Here is an 18,547-nt window from a genome sequence, read left to right as displayed (position 1 = left end):
GATTATATATCTTATCAACTACAGAACTAGCGATAGAAGCCAGGTCTCCTGAAACACAGAACACATTTTTTTTTCTACATGCCAGGCCAAGTCATTTATTCTCTTAAGACATTATCGAGAGTACACAGCACCTGCATGTGAGCATCATGAAGGCTGCCGAGCTAGCAGCATGGCCTAGCCATATCAGTCTACTTCTATACCCACATGATCCGGACTTGACACATTCTGACTCCAATTTCAAATTGTTTTCCAATTCATTTGCAGTATCTTCCCATGCCGCTTACCATTCATGTCACTGTTTTTCCTCTCAAGTCAAATGAAAATGAATCCACAGGCTTGACATAGGATCTGAGTGGGACACAGGCAAGTATTAGTATCAGAGGGACCTTGTGTTGGACAATGGCTAGTCAATGACAGCTTTTCCAAACTCTTCTCTCCAGAGGAATTTGTGCTAAGAATTCTGTAGCTTCTCATTTAATTCCCGTGGCCTGTGGCCAATAGATAACTGAAAGTTGTAAGTTAAACAAAGTTTTAATATATGCCAATCTTGATGTATTTATCGCACTCAGCCCACATTTGCATTGGTCTTCTTAAGGTATAAATTAACCATGTTGCCTGAATTACCTTTTTCCAGATCTCTGAATCTAGTGATTTTCAAACATTTTGATGTGTAATTTTCGTAGGTAAATATTCCTTTTTCATTAAAACACTGCCCACCACTCCTGTAAGTGCTACCAGTTCTGGCCAACGATGATATTTCCTTTGTGTAGACAGGTTCAAAAGAGAATGATCCAGATATACTAAATAAATCCCTCCCCCCAAAAAGGAATCCCATTATTCACAAATGATTATTAACACACTCTGAAGAGTCCAATAATATTTGTATTAATCTGCTTACTAAGACCTCTAAAAAGCATTGATTAGAGATTTAATGCAAATCAAATTGCATAATGAACATAATGTCCAATTTTTCATTTTGTCATTCTTATCCTTGTTGACTTAGAATACAATATATAGGAGAATTTGGAAGTAGAGCCAATAACCTTGACAGTACTGTGTTTTTTGTAAGATAATGTCCCATTTATAGATTGAGTCACCCATGAGAAATGTTTCTAAACAATTCATAAAAATATAGTAACAAGAAAAAAAAAAAGCCCTCAAACTAGGCCAAATACAATAGTCATCTTTACCTATGTATGTCTCTCTTTACAAAACAAGACAGATGTACACAGATATACATACAAGGTAGAAAATATTTAATCTAAAATCTTCTGAGAAATTCTTGGCCTTTTATTCACAAAATAATAGAACAATCTGTAGGGAAATATTTAGACAATATACGACTGTGTATAATTAACTTATTGAACATTTCTGTGGATCAGTCTCCTATAATTTTGTAGCAAATATTTTTTTTCTTAAAGTTAATGAGTTACAGCAATTTTATGAAATTGGCATATAAAGGAAATCTAAACCTTTTACATACTCAAGTGACGGAGTACTTGCGTTGTGTTTGGAGCTATGCTAGGCACCGAAGGGGCTACAAGGCTATAGCATGCAATGAAACTTGTCTTCAAAGAATTTATGATCAAATTAGAAAGATTCTCAGTGTGGTTATTCTGGATGACTTTCTTGTGAGATGCCGCTAGTGGACACCTCTGAGCTCCTTCATTCCAACGTAGTCATTGAAGTGAAGAGGGAGCTAAATTAATTTCTGCAACAGGTTTCCATTAGGCAGCTATTTGGCTTCATCAAAATAAAATTTCCATATTTTTCTTTAATTTCAATTACCTCATAAACTTACATTGCTTAAGGGCACAAGCAAAAGGGAAATTAACATTCTTTATCACTTCCTTTCATCAAAGCTTGCATAGAACCAATCTTATACATAGTTCATCAAAATAAACATTCTTGATACAATAAGAGAAAGGTGGGTTTGATTTTGAATATGGTAATCAGTTATTCAATAAATATTGAAATATTAATAATTTTCTAGTCATTGCAGCTTCCCCATTTGTGGCAAGTGAACCATATCTAGTTGTTCTATCTTCTGACCAGACTTCTCCAATTTCAATAGCCAGTTAGGCTTCAGTAATTGATGTGCTGTTTGATTATTTTCTTGCTTAAAAAATCATACAAGTTACATATGATATCAATGAAAAATAAGCTTAGAGGTAATTACCCTATTTTAAGTAATGCCATAATAGTAAAAATGATATGCAGCAACTTTGTAGAACAAAAAGTACATAAAAATAAAGACCCAAAGGATAAGAAGTTGTCACTTATTAGCTAATTCATTTCTCAAAATGATGTTTCTCAGATTTTATTTTATTTCAAGCTGAAAAATATATTTTTGGAAAAGACTAGAAAATAGAAGAAAAGTCTTTCATGACAAAATAAGCTTGCAAAAACAGAGTAGGACTTTTCTGAGCTGTAATGGTAATATGTGCAGAAAAGCTATAAGTGGTAAATAAAGCATTTGTCTAAAAGACCCTCATTCCTTTTAAAGCAAACATTATCAAGTACTATCTAAGGCAGAGGATGACAAGCTTTTCCTGTAAAAGGCCAGATACACTTGGTAGGCTTTATGTTTTTTTCATAACTACTAAACTCTTGTAACACAAAAGTAGCTGTACACAATATGTACAAGAATTGACATTGTGTTCTAATAAAACTTAATTTATAAACAATGGCAAGGTTTTTAAAAAAGATTTATTTATTTATTTTAGAAAGACAGAGTGTTGGGGGAGGAGTAGAGATAGAGGGAGAGAAAGAATTTCGAGCAGACTCCCTGCTGAGTGCAGAGCCAACCTGGGGCTGGATCTCACGACCCTGAGATCATGACCTGAGCTGAAATGAAGAGTTGGACGTTTAACCGACTGAGCCACCCAGGTGTCCCTATGGCAGGTTAAAAAAAAAAAAAACTGAAAAAGACACCCTCCATTTTCAAGTGGTTGTTCATATGGGCCTTGGAGTCAAAGAAATCTGGATTCAGATCCAGCTTCTATCATATACGAGGTATAAGCCCTTAAATAAATCACTTTACCACCCTGAGCTTCTGTTCTCAGTGCTAAAAGCAAGTATCTACCATATAAGATTGTGGTGAGAATTAAATAAACACTTAGCACAGTGCCTGAGACACTCAGTAAATGTTCAATAAATTGTCATCCATACGTGTATGTGTGAGTGTGTGAGACACATGGTAAGTTTTTATTAAGTATAATGATTTATTAAGAAGTCTCAACTCAATGGAGAATAGACAAGCAAGGGTTTTGTTTTTTTCAAACACTGCTTTGGTTCTCATTCATAGATGCTATTTTAGGTAGATTCCGTAACTTTCTGGTTACTTTCAGTCCAATCGAGTTTACAATTTCGATCTCTACCTCAATTCAAATCTAGTTTCATCTCTGTTTGTCCTATAGCAGGTCATATTCTGGAGGTGGAGTTTGAAGTCATATATCCCTGGAGGTAGAGAGGAGAGAGTAATCTACTGTATTGCTCTTTCCTTCACCCTACCTTTAGACTGGTCCAGAGACCTCTTCCTCTGTTTCCTAGCCTGGCATGGAAAGCGTTCCTGGTCTTGCTCTGGTTTAGTCTACTTTCATCTAAGGGTCGCCTAACCTAGTATTATAGTCTTCCCAGCGTTAATGTGTATAGTTTTCCTTGGATTTTCCTCAGCCTTACCTGAGCTCCTTCATCATGTAGAATCTCCTGAGAGGGATATCCATGTCTCCCTTTAAACCCTGTCAAAATATACTGTCAGCAATATACACGCCAACCCTCTTTCTGTCATCTCTTCGATTGATGTCTGTCTGGGTCACCCAACCATTCTTCCTCCACCTCTATCCATCATTTTTTTGTACCTACAGCCATGAGAACCTTCAGTGCCTGGTTATTTTTAATTGAATAACTTACTTTTATGTTAAGAATTGTGGAAATACATTGAGGCCTAGCTTTATGGCATATTTGAAAGAGACAATTTGTTATCAGTGAGGGTGACAAAATATGAGAGACACCTAACTCTGGGAAACAAAAAAGTGGTAGTGGAAAGGGAGGTGGGTGGGGGCTTGGGGTGACTGGGTGATGGGCACTGAGGGGGGCACTTGGCAGGATGAGCACTGGGTGTTTTGCTATATGTTGGCAAATTGAACTCCAATAAAAAAAAAAGAAAGAGACAATTTGTTTGCTTATGGCAAGTAAACTAGCAGGGATTGTGATGATTGGAAGCTGGGCAGCACTTCTCTCTCCCTCCTAAATTACAGCTTTTATTTAGAGTGTGTACATATATACTAAATATAGTATTTGTGTGTATTTTCTAGTTGTTCTTAGAGGGAGGTTTGTTCCAAATCACTTGGTACACTATTGTCAGAAGTAGAATTCTCTTAATAGCTATCCTATTTTAACTATATGTTATTGCTTAGTAAAGCAAATTCCTTACCCTTTTTATTTTACAACCTCTTGCCTAATCTCATCATTTTTCCACATGAAATTAAGGATCATTTTGTCAAATTATAAAATGAAATTAAATTGCATTTATTGATTTATTTAGGGAGAACTGACAGTGTTTACTAGGATTTTATTAGGGTATGACTTGAAAAAATATTAATTTTGGCCCCCCCTCTTTTCAATTTTTATCACTTATTTTTATCCTCTTCATGACCCTTTAAATACAAATATGCCTAATTTATTGCGTTCTGCATGAAGCTAATGGATAGAGCTTTTTTAAAAGAACATATGATAAATGTTTTTCTCTATTCCTTATTTTATGTCTTTTAAATCAGGAACTAATGTTGAATTTTATGCATTACCTTCTGTCTTTTAATTTCTTTTAACTAATGTTTATTTTATGTCTATTAGGTGCCAGACAGTCATGTATTGTACAAATCACAATGAACAAAGAGAGAGAAACAATTTCCAGGCCTTCAAGAAACTTATACCCTGTGTTACTCAAGGTTCTAGCAAGAAACAAATGACACAATGACACACTCAAAGGGAGTAATTCAAGAGATTATGCTGAACAAAGATACAAAGATATGGGCAGGGTCAAGGAAAACAAAAAGAAAGCATACCTGGGTCATCAAGATTTTAAAGTTACAGGTATCCTTTATTCTGAAGGGACAAAGGAAGATGATGCTTTCTGGAACCCAGAAAGAAGGTTGTGTGTCTTGGGAAGTTTTGAACACAGAACTATTGACTTAAATAGAGAAATGCAGCCTGGAACACCTGCAGCCCAGAAGAGGGAAGCAGAAGAGTTAATACTTTTATTACCTTTCTCCTTCCACCCTCAGATATCTTTTTTTATTTGAATTTTATTTTTATTTATTTTTTATATAAATTTATTTTTTATTGGTGTTCAATTTGCCACCCTCAGATATCTTGCTGGCATCTTCCTTTGATTACATCTAGTTGACGCCAGAGGCAAGGGATCCTAACCAAGCCAGGTTTCTGGAACACAGTAAGATGGAAAGGGATAGAGAGTTGATCTACAGAGACAAATGGACAATAACTAACATATAACGTATGCAAAGTGGCAATTGAGTAGGCAAGTATTACATAGAGTGATAAGTGCTATGACAGAAGAAACACTGCATTTTGTGAAACTTTTTGAAGAGGTATCTGTGATTTGTATCTCTGTAGCATCTCTTGGACACAGTTTCCGCTTGTTCTGGTTTAGTTAGATCCATCTCTGCATCTTTAGTCATATTCAGTATTTAAAAAAAATATGGGAAATTTCAAATGTACACAAAAGTAAAAAGAACAGTATAATTAAGTACCATGTACGTATCACATACCTCTAGCAATCATCACTACTTTTGAATCTTGATTCTTTGATTCCTCACTACTCTTTCTTATTTTCAAGAAAAGTTTAAAAGAAATCCCAGGATTATGTATTACACAAAGACATTTAAATAAACCTCTCTAGATGACAAGAACATTTAGAGTAGTTTTTGCATAATCACCATGCCGCTATCACACCTAACAACTATCACACCTAACAACATTGATAAATTAACCAAGAAGATTAACTAAATTTCTTAATATCATTAATACCACTTATATTCAAATTTTGCTGATTCTCTCAGATATATTTTTTGAGGTAGGTTTATTTTAATCTATATCTAAACAAGATCTGTGTATTGTTTTTGATTTGTTTCCTGAGTATCTTTTCTTCTATAATTGCCCCCCCCCATCGCCGATGATAACTCACATCATGCAATTGATTGAGGGAGAAACCACATCATTTGTCCTATAGAATGCCCCACATTCTGGATTTGTCAGATTGCTTCCTCATGTGCCATTTAATGTATTCCTCTAATCCTGGTGATTCCTGTAAACTTGTAGGTAGACCTAGAGGCTTAAGCATATTTTTGGCAAGAATATTTGTGGGTGTTGTTGTTTACTTCCTGTTTTGTCACATCTGGAGGCACATGATATTTGATTGTCCTACTTTCAGTAATGTAAACTATCGATGGGGGTTCAAGTGATGTTGTTTAATTCTTTTATCATTAAGTTTTTCAACATTTCATCTAATGAATTTACCATTAATTGATCATGGCAAGATATATCATTCCTTTAGATGTCACAAAATGGAGATTTTTTTCATTCTGTATTGCTCTTGAATTTATCAGTGTATGCTCTTCTATAAAGAAGCACTCTCCTTTATTCATTATTTGGTTGTCCTGAAATATAATTGATCTGGAAAAAGAGGGTAAGTGGTTCATTTTTCCTGTCATTATTCATCAGTTTTCAGAATAATGAGTTACTGACTTAGCAACTTTAAGTGTTATCTAGTGAATTTTTTTATCATTATGGATTCATGCATTTTTAAGAATATTTGATGTTTCTGTCCATTAATTACTGCTCAATCTGTGCCATTTTTTGGCCAATGAGAGTGCCCTTGAGTTCTATATTCAGATTTTACTGGACTTCAAATTGGATTCCCTCTGAATTATACTAAGTCTTAATTTCTACCCCTTTTCAGATACTGTATTTTTCTACTAGATTGCTGGGATACTACATAACACACTTGAATGTTCTAGTCACCAGCCACACATTTGATAATGTTCATTGACTAACATTTTAAGTTATCACCAGTTGACTCTGATTCAATTCTATGTTGTATATGTCACTTAACTGAGATTTGGTTTTCAGTAGTTCTCCATTGTCTATAAATTCCGTTTACACTCATTGGTATGGAACTTAGAGCCCTCCATGATTTATCCTCAAAGTCATTTCCCATTTCTACTTTTCCCCCACCTCATTGATGCTCATTTGCCTTTCTCAGCCTCTGAAAAGACAATTCTATGTTGGATCCCACCTGTAAGTCTAGGTTCATGGCAGTTTCTGAGCTAATTTTGGGAAGGCTAAATGGAGTTTGAGATCAAAACAGTAGGAGATGTGCTTGAATTTTTTGTCAATTTATCTAACTCCCTTTGTTCTTGTTCTAAGCTCTCACGGTGGGAATACTGACAATTATTGGGTTTCCTAGGTGAGTCTTGCTTTCAAGAAGAGACTGCTCTCACCAGAATAATTCATGTCCTATTCCCTTTAAAGTTATATTTCTCACTATAATGAAGTTCCTGGCATTCTCCTTATAGGTGGCTTTCCATATTACAACTGTTATAGGCTATAGGGAAAATCTATGGGGAATAGATATCTCAACTACAGTGTCCAGTTACTATCATAGTCCAATTTCTCCCTGTAAATGAACATTTCTCTTTCTGATTAATATTTTGAGCCAAGGCATTGTGAATTTACCTCTTAAGTAGCAAGTTCACTGTAGATGTGCTGACAACTCAAATCCCTGAGTCAACAAGGTTGAGAGCTAGATCCCAGACCTTGGCAACACCATAATTAATGTGTCACTGTGAGGCAGTCAGCAGCTTTTCCCCTGGTGACACAAGTCTTTGTGTTGGCTTCATCACCATTTGTCTTGTTTGGACTTCTGCAGGTATAATTTGCAAGGCCCCACAGATTAATTATGATGTAATGCAATCATTTTACTTTACAGATGAAAAAAACTGAAGCCATAAAAGGGAAGAATGTGTCCCAAGATCACAAAGAGACATGGAAAATTCCTGATTCATTTCAGGTCTCTTGGTGTTCAGTTCAATATTCTTTTTTTTATTTATTTAAATGATTCCAGATGGATAAAAAAGCACTTTCCTATTCTCATTGGGACTTAGTATATATTTAGGGATTAAAAAACTCAGTAATGGGATCCCTGGGTGGCGCAGCGGTTTGGCGCCTGCCTTTGGCCCAGGGCGGGATCCTGGAGACCCGGGATCGAATCCCACATCAGGCTCCCGGTGCATGGAGCCTGCTTCTCCCTCTGCCTGAGTCTCTGCCTCTCTCTCTCTCTCTCTCTCTCTCTGTGACTATCATAAATAAATAAAAAAAAATTAAAAAAATAAAATAAAATAAAATAAAAAAAAAAATAAATAAATAAAAAATAAAAAACTCAGTAATGCCTGAGACCCTAATCATCTTGTCTACTATTTCTTAATAGGGATCTATGGACTGGATCCATTAGAATGACCCCTGGGGATTTCCATTCTATTGGACTAGGACTGAGATAAAAGACTGTATTTACATAAATTTCCCAGGAGATTCTCCTGCACAGAAAGACTTGGAAAATTTTGATCTAATACAACGTACTTTTATAGATAAATTAACAGAAGCCTAGAAAAGAGAAGGAATCTTGTCTTCGTATTTAATTGCTTACTTAGGGCCTGGTGTCCTATCATACTTGACTCTTGGTCAGTTATTTACAACTCAAGCACTATGGATTGTGTGTACCGACTTTTACCTTTCAATGTAAAAGATCAATGCTCAGGAAGTCAAAAAAGCAGCACAGCATCCTAGAGTAAACCCTAGAGCAGATAGATATTCATTCCCAAATAGCATTTGGACAGAAATATTTTCTGCTTCTGTTATTGCTACCTACATAATTTATGCTGTTGGACATATTAAAAAAGAAAGCTCCAATTAGAAGGCAATAGCAAACATCGTCGTCACTGAATTTAGAGAAATAACAATAGATGAGGTCATTATATCAAAGTTGGATGTGCTTTTGAAATATAATCAGGTTCTGAAGGGCTCCCCTGCAGAATATTTAAGTCTCTGTGGATTGTTTTCAGCTACATATCAGGATTAGGAATGTAGATGTACTTTAATATGGGCAGTTCTAGAGCTGTAACTCTAACCCATCTTGGGGGTTCATATACCTGTTTCAATCATCTATGCCAATAATTCCTTAGGTATATATCTATGCATTATTTTCCTTAATGATATCAAGCTCTCATATATGCCAGTCACAACCATAGAACATTTCCTAGTCAGATAAGGGAATAAAGCAACTCATAGATCTGAAATAAGAAATAAAGTTCAGTAAATATAAAGTATGTGTTCAGGGACAGAAATATCATACTCAGTTTGTGGGAAATAATGGGAAATGTTGATGGCATATGAGGTGGGCCTTGGAGAGGGAAGGAGAAAGAGACAGTGGGGAGAGAGAGAGAGAGAGGGAGAAAGGAGAGAGAGATCAAATAGAGAATATAAGTGTTCATTCCAGGCATAGGAAACTATATGAACAAAGCCATAGATACATTGGTGTGCAAAATATATTAGGTCAGACTAACTCAGAGATTTATACTTTGCATATATTCTCTTGAAAGGATATTTCTACCCTCTCAGTTCCCTTAAGACACTTTCAAATTAAAACTCCTGTATTCTGTTTATTAATAATTACTAGATTGGTGGTAAACAGACAGATGTACATGAACATTACCTATTGGCCAAATATAGTATTGATAGAAGCCTAGAACTCTGACAATGACATTGTTAAGAAAAAAGGAGCAGAGGATTTAGAATCAGAGGGACAGGATTTGAGCCTCTTCCCTGCTACTAATTAATGGTATGATCTTGGGTTTTTATCCAATGTCTTTTGGACCTCAACTTCTTTATAAAGAGCATGAAAATGCCTCTCCTTTCTAGCTCTACACGTTGCTGTGAGGATCAAATAAGATAAATGAAAAATTAGGTGTCTATATGGAATATGATTATTACTAACGGTAATAATGATAGATTTAAAAGTTTGTATCATTTAAAGATTTTCATATATATGCCAAATGAGAACTTTTTTCATTCTTTTTCAAAGCATTAATCTTGTAATGTCAGAAATAGATTTCTAAGATGAGTCACTGGTATAAAGATTGCATTCTGATTTATAAATCCTTCCTGGATGGCTTAGAGACATTTAACTGTTAATATGGATATGAAAGGCCAGAAGGCTGAATAATTGATGGGAAAGAGTTTTTGTGCATCGATCAGACTTTAGTAGCCAATATCAGCTGCCTATAGGGGCTGGACACAGTGACCTTCTTTGCCTCCTTTGGGTTCACTTATATTCCTATTATCATTTAACCCCTAAAGCTGATTTTGGAAAGGTGAATTTTGTTATTCAAGATCACTGCAAACAAAATCCCATTTCTAAGGCAACAAGCTGGAAGTGTTGTCATGAGACCATCATAGTATATTATCTGCCAAATGTGCTAAAAACATTTTTTTTCTCAGTAATTTGCTTTTGGTTTTGTTGATGGTATTGTTTTTTAGAGAGAGAAGCTACTGTCCTTAATAAAAAAGAGAACATTCTCAAGCAACCAACAAAGAAAGAAATGGAACTAGTCAACAAATATTGGGAAGCACGTTCACTCTCACTAATAGTCAAAGAAATAAAATGTATATCACTGAGATATTGTTTCAATTTGTAAAACTGGAAAATATTTAAAAGTAACTGGGAAAAGGGGCACCTGGGTGGTTTGGTGGGTTAAGCATCTGCCTTTGGTTCAGGTATGATCCTGGGGTCTCAGGATAGAGCCATCCCAGGGTTCTGGGATCAAGCCCCGTGTCAGATTGCTTGTCCCTCTCCCGCTGCCCAACCCCTCATGATTTCTCTCTCTAAAATACTTAAATAAAACAATTTTTAAAAAGTAACTGGGCAAATTCATAACATTCTACAATGTAGGAACACTTAAATGAAATATGGTAGAATTAAAATATGTTTGAAAGAATAGATGAAAAAAAAGAAAGAACAGATGGCAATGAAGGGATAATCACTACAAAATACATGAGAAATATCAAACATAATCAATGATCTGAAGGGAAATGCAGTGAAAAGTTTATAGCAGTCATTTCTGAATGGTGGTATTACAATTTTTTAATTTCCAAATTTTCTCCAATGAATATTATTGTGATTATTAGTAAAAATTTAAAAGACAAATATGTGCATATATACTCATACACTCATGCACACTTAGAAATTATCTTCTAGAATTGCTTGTTTCTTTTATATTAAATGTATAACCTACCCCACATGACAACCACATTCTTTTTTAAAAAATATTTATTTTTTTAATAAATTTATTTTGTATTGGTGTTCAATTTGTCAGCATACAGAATAACACCCAGTGCTCATCCCGTCAAGTGCCCACCTCAGTGCTCGCCCCCCAGTCACCTCCACCCCCTGCCCACCTGCCCTTCCACCACCCCTAGTTCATTTCCCAGTTAGGAGTCTTTCATGTTCTGTCTCCCTCTCTGATATTTCCCACTTAATTTTCTCCTTTCCCCTTTATTCCCTTTCACTATTTTTTATATTCCCCAAATGAATGAGACCATATAATTTTTGTCCTTCTCCGATTGACTTATTTCACTCAGCATAATACCCTCCAGTTCCATCCATGTCGAAGCAAATGATGGGTATTTGTCATTTCTAATGGCTGAGGAATATTCCATTGTATACATAGACCACAGCTTCTTTATCCATTCATCTTTCGATGGACACCGAGGCTCCTTCCACAGTTTGGCTATTGTGGACATTGCTGCTAGAAACATCGGGGTGCAGGTGTTTCGGCGTTTCCCTGCATCTGTATCTTTGGGGTAAATCCCCAGCAGTGCAATTGCTGGGTCGTAGGGCAGGTCTATTTTTAACTCTTTGAGGAACCTCCACACAGTTTTCCAGAGTGGCTGCACCAGTTCACATTCCCACCAGCAGTGTAAGAAGGTTCCCTTTTCTCCGCATCCTCTCCAACATTTGTTGTTTCCTGCCTTGTTAATTTTCCCCATTCTCACTGGGGTGAGGTGGTATCTCATTGTGTTTTTTTTTTTTTCATTGTGGTTTTGATTTGTATTTCCCTGATGGCAAGTGATGCGGAGCATTCTCTCATGTGCTTGTTGGCCATGTCTATGTCTTCCTCTGTGAGATTTCTCTTCATGTCTTTTGCCCATTTCATGATTGGATTATTTGATTTATTATGGTAATGAACACTTCACATGAGATTAGCCTTTTAACAAATTTTAAGTATACAGTATATTATTGTTGACATAGATACAATGCCTTACAGCAGGTCTCCAGAGCTTATTCATCTTATTTAACTGAAAGTTTATGCTTGTTGATTAATAAATGCCCATTTTCCCTTCCCTCACCCTCGGGTAATCACCATTCCAGTCTCTATTTTATGAATTTGACTGTTTTAGATACTTGCTATAAGTGGAATCACACAGTACTTGTCTTTTTGTGTCTCACTTGTTTCTCTTAATGTAATTAATGTCCTCAAAGTTTATCCATGCTGTGTGTCATATTGAATAATTTCCTTCTCTTTTAGGACTGAATAGTATTCCCCATTGTGTGTATATACTACATTTCCTCTATCCATTCATCTGTCAGTGGACGTTTGGGTTGTTTCTAGAGCTTAGCTGTATCATAAGCACAAGTATAGTGCTATAATGAACATGGGAGTGGTAATATCACTTTGAGGTCCTGATTTCAATTCTTTTGTATATAGACCCAGAATTGGAATTACTGGATAATATGGTAGATCCATTTTTAATTTTTTGAGAACTCTTCATACTGTTTTTCATAGTGGCTTTACCATTTTGCTTTCTTACCAACAGTGGCAAGTATTCCAATTTCTCAACATCCTTGCCAACATGTTATTTTTTTTTTTGTTTAGTTTTTTTGGTTTTGTTTTTTTTTTCTTTTTTAAAAATAATGACTGTCCTTTCATGTCTTCTGACCATTTTTAACTGGATTATTTGGGGGTTTTTTGGTATTGAGTTTTAGAAATTTCTTATATATTTTGGATACTAACCTTTTATCAAATAGGTCATTTGCAAATATCTTCTCCCATTCTGTAGATTGTCTTTTAGCTTTGTTTATTGTTTCCTTTACTGTGCAGACACTTTAATTTGATGAAGTCCCAATGGTTTATTTTTGCTTTTGTTTCCCTTACCTCAAGAGACTTATCTAGTAAGAGGTTGCTTCCTGTGTTCTTCTCCAAAATTTTTATGGTTTCCTATCTCATATTTAGGTCTTTCATCCAGTTTGAATTTTTTTGTGTGTGTGTATGGTGTAAGAAAGTGGTCTAGTTTCATTCTTTTGCATGAAAGAAGGTCCAGTTTTTCCCAACACCATTTGTTGAAGAGACTTTTTTCTATTGGACATTCTTTCTTGCTTTGTCAAAGATTAATTGACCATATAGTTATGGGTTCATTTCTAGGTTTTCTGTTCCAAAGAAGACATACAGATGGCTAACAGACATGTGAAAAGATGCTCAATGTCATCATCATTAGGGAAATAGAAATCAAAACTGCAATGAGATGCCACCTCACACCAGTCAGAATGGCTAAAATTAACAGGATAGGAAACAACAGGTGTTGGCAAGGATTCAGAGAAAGGGCAACCCTCTTGCACTATTGATGGGAATGCAAGCTGGAGCAGCCACTCTGAAAAACAGTGTGGAGGTTCCTTAAAAAGTTAAAAATAGAAATTTTTTATGACTCAGCAATTGTTACTACTATGTATTTATTCAAAGGATACAAAAATATTGATTCAAAGGGGCACATGCACCCCAATGTTTACAGTAGCATTATCAACAATAGCCAAATTGTGGAAAGAGCCTAAATGTCCATCGACTAATGAATAAAGAAGAGGCATATATATATATCTCCCATGTTCTGATATATATATATATATGTATATATATATGCCTGTGGTTCTTTTATATATATAAATCTGTTATTTCTATATATATATACATATATATGGCAAAATTTCATTCTTTCTGATGGCTGAGTATCAGAAAGAATGAAATCTTGCCATTTACAATGGCATGGATGGAACTAGAGAGTATTACGCTAAGTGATATAAGTCAGTCAGAGAAAGATAATACCATATGATTTCACTCATATGTAGAATTTAAGAAATAAAACAAATGAACACTGCATGGAGGGGAGGGAAAGAGAGGCAAACCAAAGCCGACTCTTAACTATAGAGAACAAACTAAGGGTTGCTAGAAGGGAAGGGATGGAGGACATGGGTTAAATAGGTGATGGGGATTAAAGACACTTTTTAAATAGGGTTAAATAGGTGATGGGAATTAAAGACACTTTTTGTAATGAGCACTGGGTCTTGTATATAAGTGATGAATCACTAATTTCTACACCTGAAACTAATATTACACTGTATATTAAACTAAGTGGAATTTAAATAAAAATTTGGAGAAAGAAAAAAACAAAATAAAATAAAATAATGGCCGTCCTAACAAATGTGAGGTGATACTTCATTATGGTTTTTTATTTGTTTTCTCCTATGATTAGTGCCAATAAGCATTTTTTCATATGACTGTTGGCAATTTGCAGGTCTTGATTTGGAGAGATGTCTGTTCAAGTCTTTAGCTCATTTTTAAAATTGAAGTGTTAAGCTATTTACTTCATTGTGTGAGTTCCTTTGATATTTTGGAGATTAACCCCTCATCAAATATATGATCTGCAAATATTTCCTCCCATTTCGTAGGTTGCCTTTTCACTCTGCTAATTATATTCTTTGTGGTGCAGATGTTTTTAAGTTTGATGTAGTCCAACTGTTTTGATTTTTGTTGCTTTGCTTTTGTTGTCAGACTCATGAAATCACTGCCAAGACCGATGTCATGAAGCAGAATTCTTCAATGAGACGCTACTATGCCTGTGGTTCTTCTTTCTTTGCTATAAATCTATTATTTCTAGTTTCTTCTTCTGTATTATAGATATTTGATACTATAGACATTATACATATTTTCAGACCAGATATTTTCAGTTACCTATTCTCAAATTTCAATGGGGATCTATGCAAATTGAATTTCTACTACATTCGTTTGGAGCATAAACTTACATAATAAAAATGCTACAGTTTTTGTTATTGAAATATACAGGGTTTTTTTTTCTATAGTAGCAAGCAGAAAAAAAAGAAGATTCAAACTGACATTTACTCTGCAGACCTGAAAGTAGAATTTTATCCAAGAAAGCATCACTTCATTATTATCTAGTGAATAATATCTCTGCCAAGCATGTATTGCATGATTACCCACTGAATCATGACTAATACCAAGTAAGTATCTCATTTATGAATTTTAATGCAATTTTGGTTTGAATTGAATGAATATAATCTTATAATGTCTTTGATAGAATACACCTATAAGGCTTAAAGTACACAGAAATAACCAGTTTACTTTTTATATAATGTTGCCAAGTATATGCATAGTCGGCTGAGAGAGCAAAGTTCTTGGCCAGAAGACTTGTACTTTGAACTTTGGAATAACTCTTATTACATATTTTGACCTTAAATGGAGTCTTGTTGTCCTTATCTGTGAAATGGGACTAACAGCATCTGCTTTGCTCACTTTAGAGATTTGTCTACAGACTAGAAAAGCAATAATGCATGTGCCCATGCACCTGTGTGCCCAGCTTGACCATATATGCAGCTATTTGGTAATTAAATCAATTAAAGTAAACCAAAGGGACACAAGTTGCTGATTTAATTTCTAGTTAAAGTAATTGTCTTCACACTGTGCCATAGCCTAATTTAGTCTAGTCACTCAGTAACTATGTGTGTCTATGGAAGAGATTAGCTGAGGGTGGGTGGTAGTTCAATAGTGATGTATTTCAGCTGTAGGAAAACAATCCCTGTGTGTACCCCATTTGTGCTTATGAGTCCAAGAGCAAGCAAGGTTTTTATAAAGAACAGCATGTTGGTGTTTACAAGGTTGAAAATACAGGTATACTTCATAAGTACTTCAAATAGTATTTCCTTCCTGAAAGCTTCCCTCCTCCCTTGGCTTACTCCTAATATTCAATTTAACACTACTCTCCTTAAATGGCAAACTCCATGATGGCCAAGTATATGTCAGTTTGTCAGTTTTGCTCACCACTGAATCTGTTGTGTCTATTGCAATGCTTGACACATGGCAGATGCTCAGTAATTATTATATTATATTGAGTTCAATATATTATATTTATTATATTTATAGAATGTATACATAATACATATGTACATAAAACTTGTCTTATAGGGTTATTAATCCCACCATCCATCTCTCAGCTCCTATCAGCATCAGATACTTTTTTAGGTCCACAGTAAATGGTCATTGTATATTCTTCATACATTGAGGATAAGACAGTAGGAATGTAGTAACCTATTATTTTACATTAAACTCAAACGTTAATCCTCATATAACACTCAAATGCATACTGTATTGTACCTAAATAGGATACTGTCCTCAATAATTTGCAAATACATGCACCAAAATTTATTTTCTATTCACTGAAAACTACCAGTCCAAAGATGAATAGGAAGGCAGTGATTAAAGTTTTGAAGCAACCCAGTCTAACCTAGGGTTGGAGGCTCATTTGAATTCCCTAATTAGCCCTGGTCCAGATCTTCAGGCTTGTAGTTCTCCCTGAGGCTCCTGGTTATTTTGCCTAATAGATGTCCTAGTCTTGTTAATCAAACAAGTCCTCAGTATTAAATATAAAACTCGTAAAATTGAAGTTGCATTGAATTTATTTTAGCAGAGGTCTGAAGCTACTTTCCACTAATGACCAGCTTCAGGAAATAATTTGTCTAGGCTTTAGCAATGTGCTAGGCCCACACCTTCTGAGTTATAATGGATTTACATACCATATTTAGTGGTAAAAGGTAAAAAGCACGGATCCTCCCTTTTGGACTAAGACAGCATTAAGAATAAATTCTATAATTTAGTTAAGTTTGTATAAAAAGTAGGTATGTGAATACATATGTACACACATGAATATAGTATTTATTCATATTTTCTAATTTAGAACATCTATAAATTATATTTCATCTCTGATTTATCCATTCTTGTAAAATAACAGGATGGTGAAAATTCCCAGTCCACAGACATGAAAACCAGCATACAAATCTGTAATGCCTAAGGGCCATACCTTGTGTAATTTCCAGGATTTATGCTCATAACTTTATTCCAAATGTTAGATGATTGACATTTCATTTTTAATCCCTTTCAGACCTGACAATTTGGATTATAAATTGTAAGCCAATATCCCCAAACTTATTTTTGGTTTTAAGTGTTTTAAACTTGCCCCCTTTTGATAGAGAGAGACAGAGAGAAAGAAAGAATGAGTAGAAGAAAGAAAAACAGAAATTGAGATCAACCATTTTTTTTTCTTTTTTCAACAAACCTTGTAAAAGGAAAGTTATGCTTTACTAGTGTAATTTTTTTCCTTTCTGGTATAGTTCCTTCATAATATTTTTAATTTAGTATTTGGCAAAGAAAATTAAACACACCCACTACTGTACCATTCCTGGTGAGATTAATGCTTAATATGTATAAAACAAGAATACTTGAACATTTTCTTCTTTATCAACCACAAAAGTACCCCTGAGCATTAAAATAGTTCTGTCCTAAGTTTTGGGAAAATGAGTAGTATAATTGAAGTGCTTTAGAAGCACCATGCTGTCAAATTACCTGTGTGGCAGTCAACTGGATCTCAGATGAATTAACTTTTACCCCCTCCAGAAGCAGGACAATTGGGAGAATTTTCACGGCAGGCTTCACAACATGCAACAGAACTGTCGCTCCAGAGTGGATTTGAAGATCAGTCAAACTAAAGTTAAATTGCTTTACCTTCGACTTGCTCCATTAACTTGGGAAAATATTCCCATATTTGTGTTTTGAATCATAACTCCTCTTCAGCACGCAATCCTGAGGGGAAACCGTTCCTTAATCTGCTTTCCCTAAGGGTGTGCTTACTTCATGACAGCCCCATGTCTGAACAGTATTTTCATCCCATGTGACTGTATGGGAAAATTTAAAAAAAATTAAAGATTTTATTTATTTATTTATTTGAGAGAGCGAGAGAGCACAATCAGGGGAAGAAGCAGAGGGAGAGGGACAAGCAGACTCCATGCTCAGTGCAGAGTGCCACACAGAGGCTCAATTCTACAACCCCAAGATCATGACCCCATCCAAAATCAAGAGTCAGATGCTTAATCGACTGAGGCACCCAGGCACCCCCAAATGGCAACCTTTAACCAATGGAAAATTTTGAGATTTTTACCTCTGATACTTGGGTTCACTTAATCCATCATTCACTCACTAATTCCTTTCTTCAAAACACATTTATCAATTATAATCTAGATTCTAAGCAAGATAGGGCAGATATAACAAAGAATACAAAATACTCTCCCTCTGCCTCTGTC

The 18,547-nt window shown here is 35.2% G+C and overlaps 1 long non-coding RNA gene across 1 annotated transcript in view; it reads right to left on the bottom strand.

The window, feature by feature from the left end:
• Window positions 1–17,977, bottom strand: part of LOC144308113 (uncharacterized) — a 47,617-nt gene extending 29,640 nt beyond the window's left edge. The window contains exon 1 of the long non-coding RNA XR_013374748.1: window positions 17,814–17,977. This is a non-coding gene — a long non-coding RNA (uncharacterized LOC144308113). The remainder of the gene's footprint in view (window positions 1–17,813) is intronic.
• Window positions 17,978–18,547: the final 570 nt, after the last annotated feature.

The sequence above is a fragment of the Canis aureus genome, chromosome X (assembly GCF_053574225.1).
Source record: "Canis aureus isolate CA01 chromosome X, VMU_Caureus_v.1.0, whole genome shotgun sequence".
In the NCBI taxonomy this organism is placed as follows: domain Eukaryota; kingdom Metazoa; phylum Chordata; class Mammalia; order Carnivora; family Canidae; genus Canis; species Canis aureus.
This window is presented reverse-complemented; position numbering and strand designations above follow the sequence as displayed.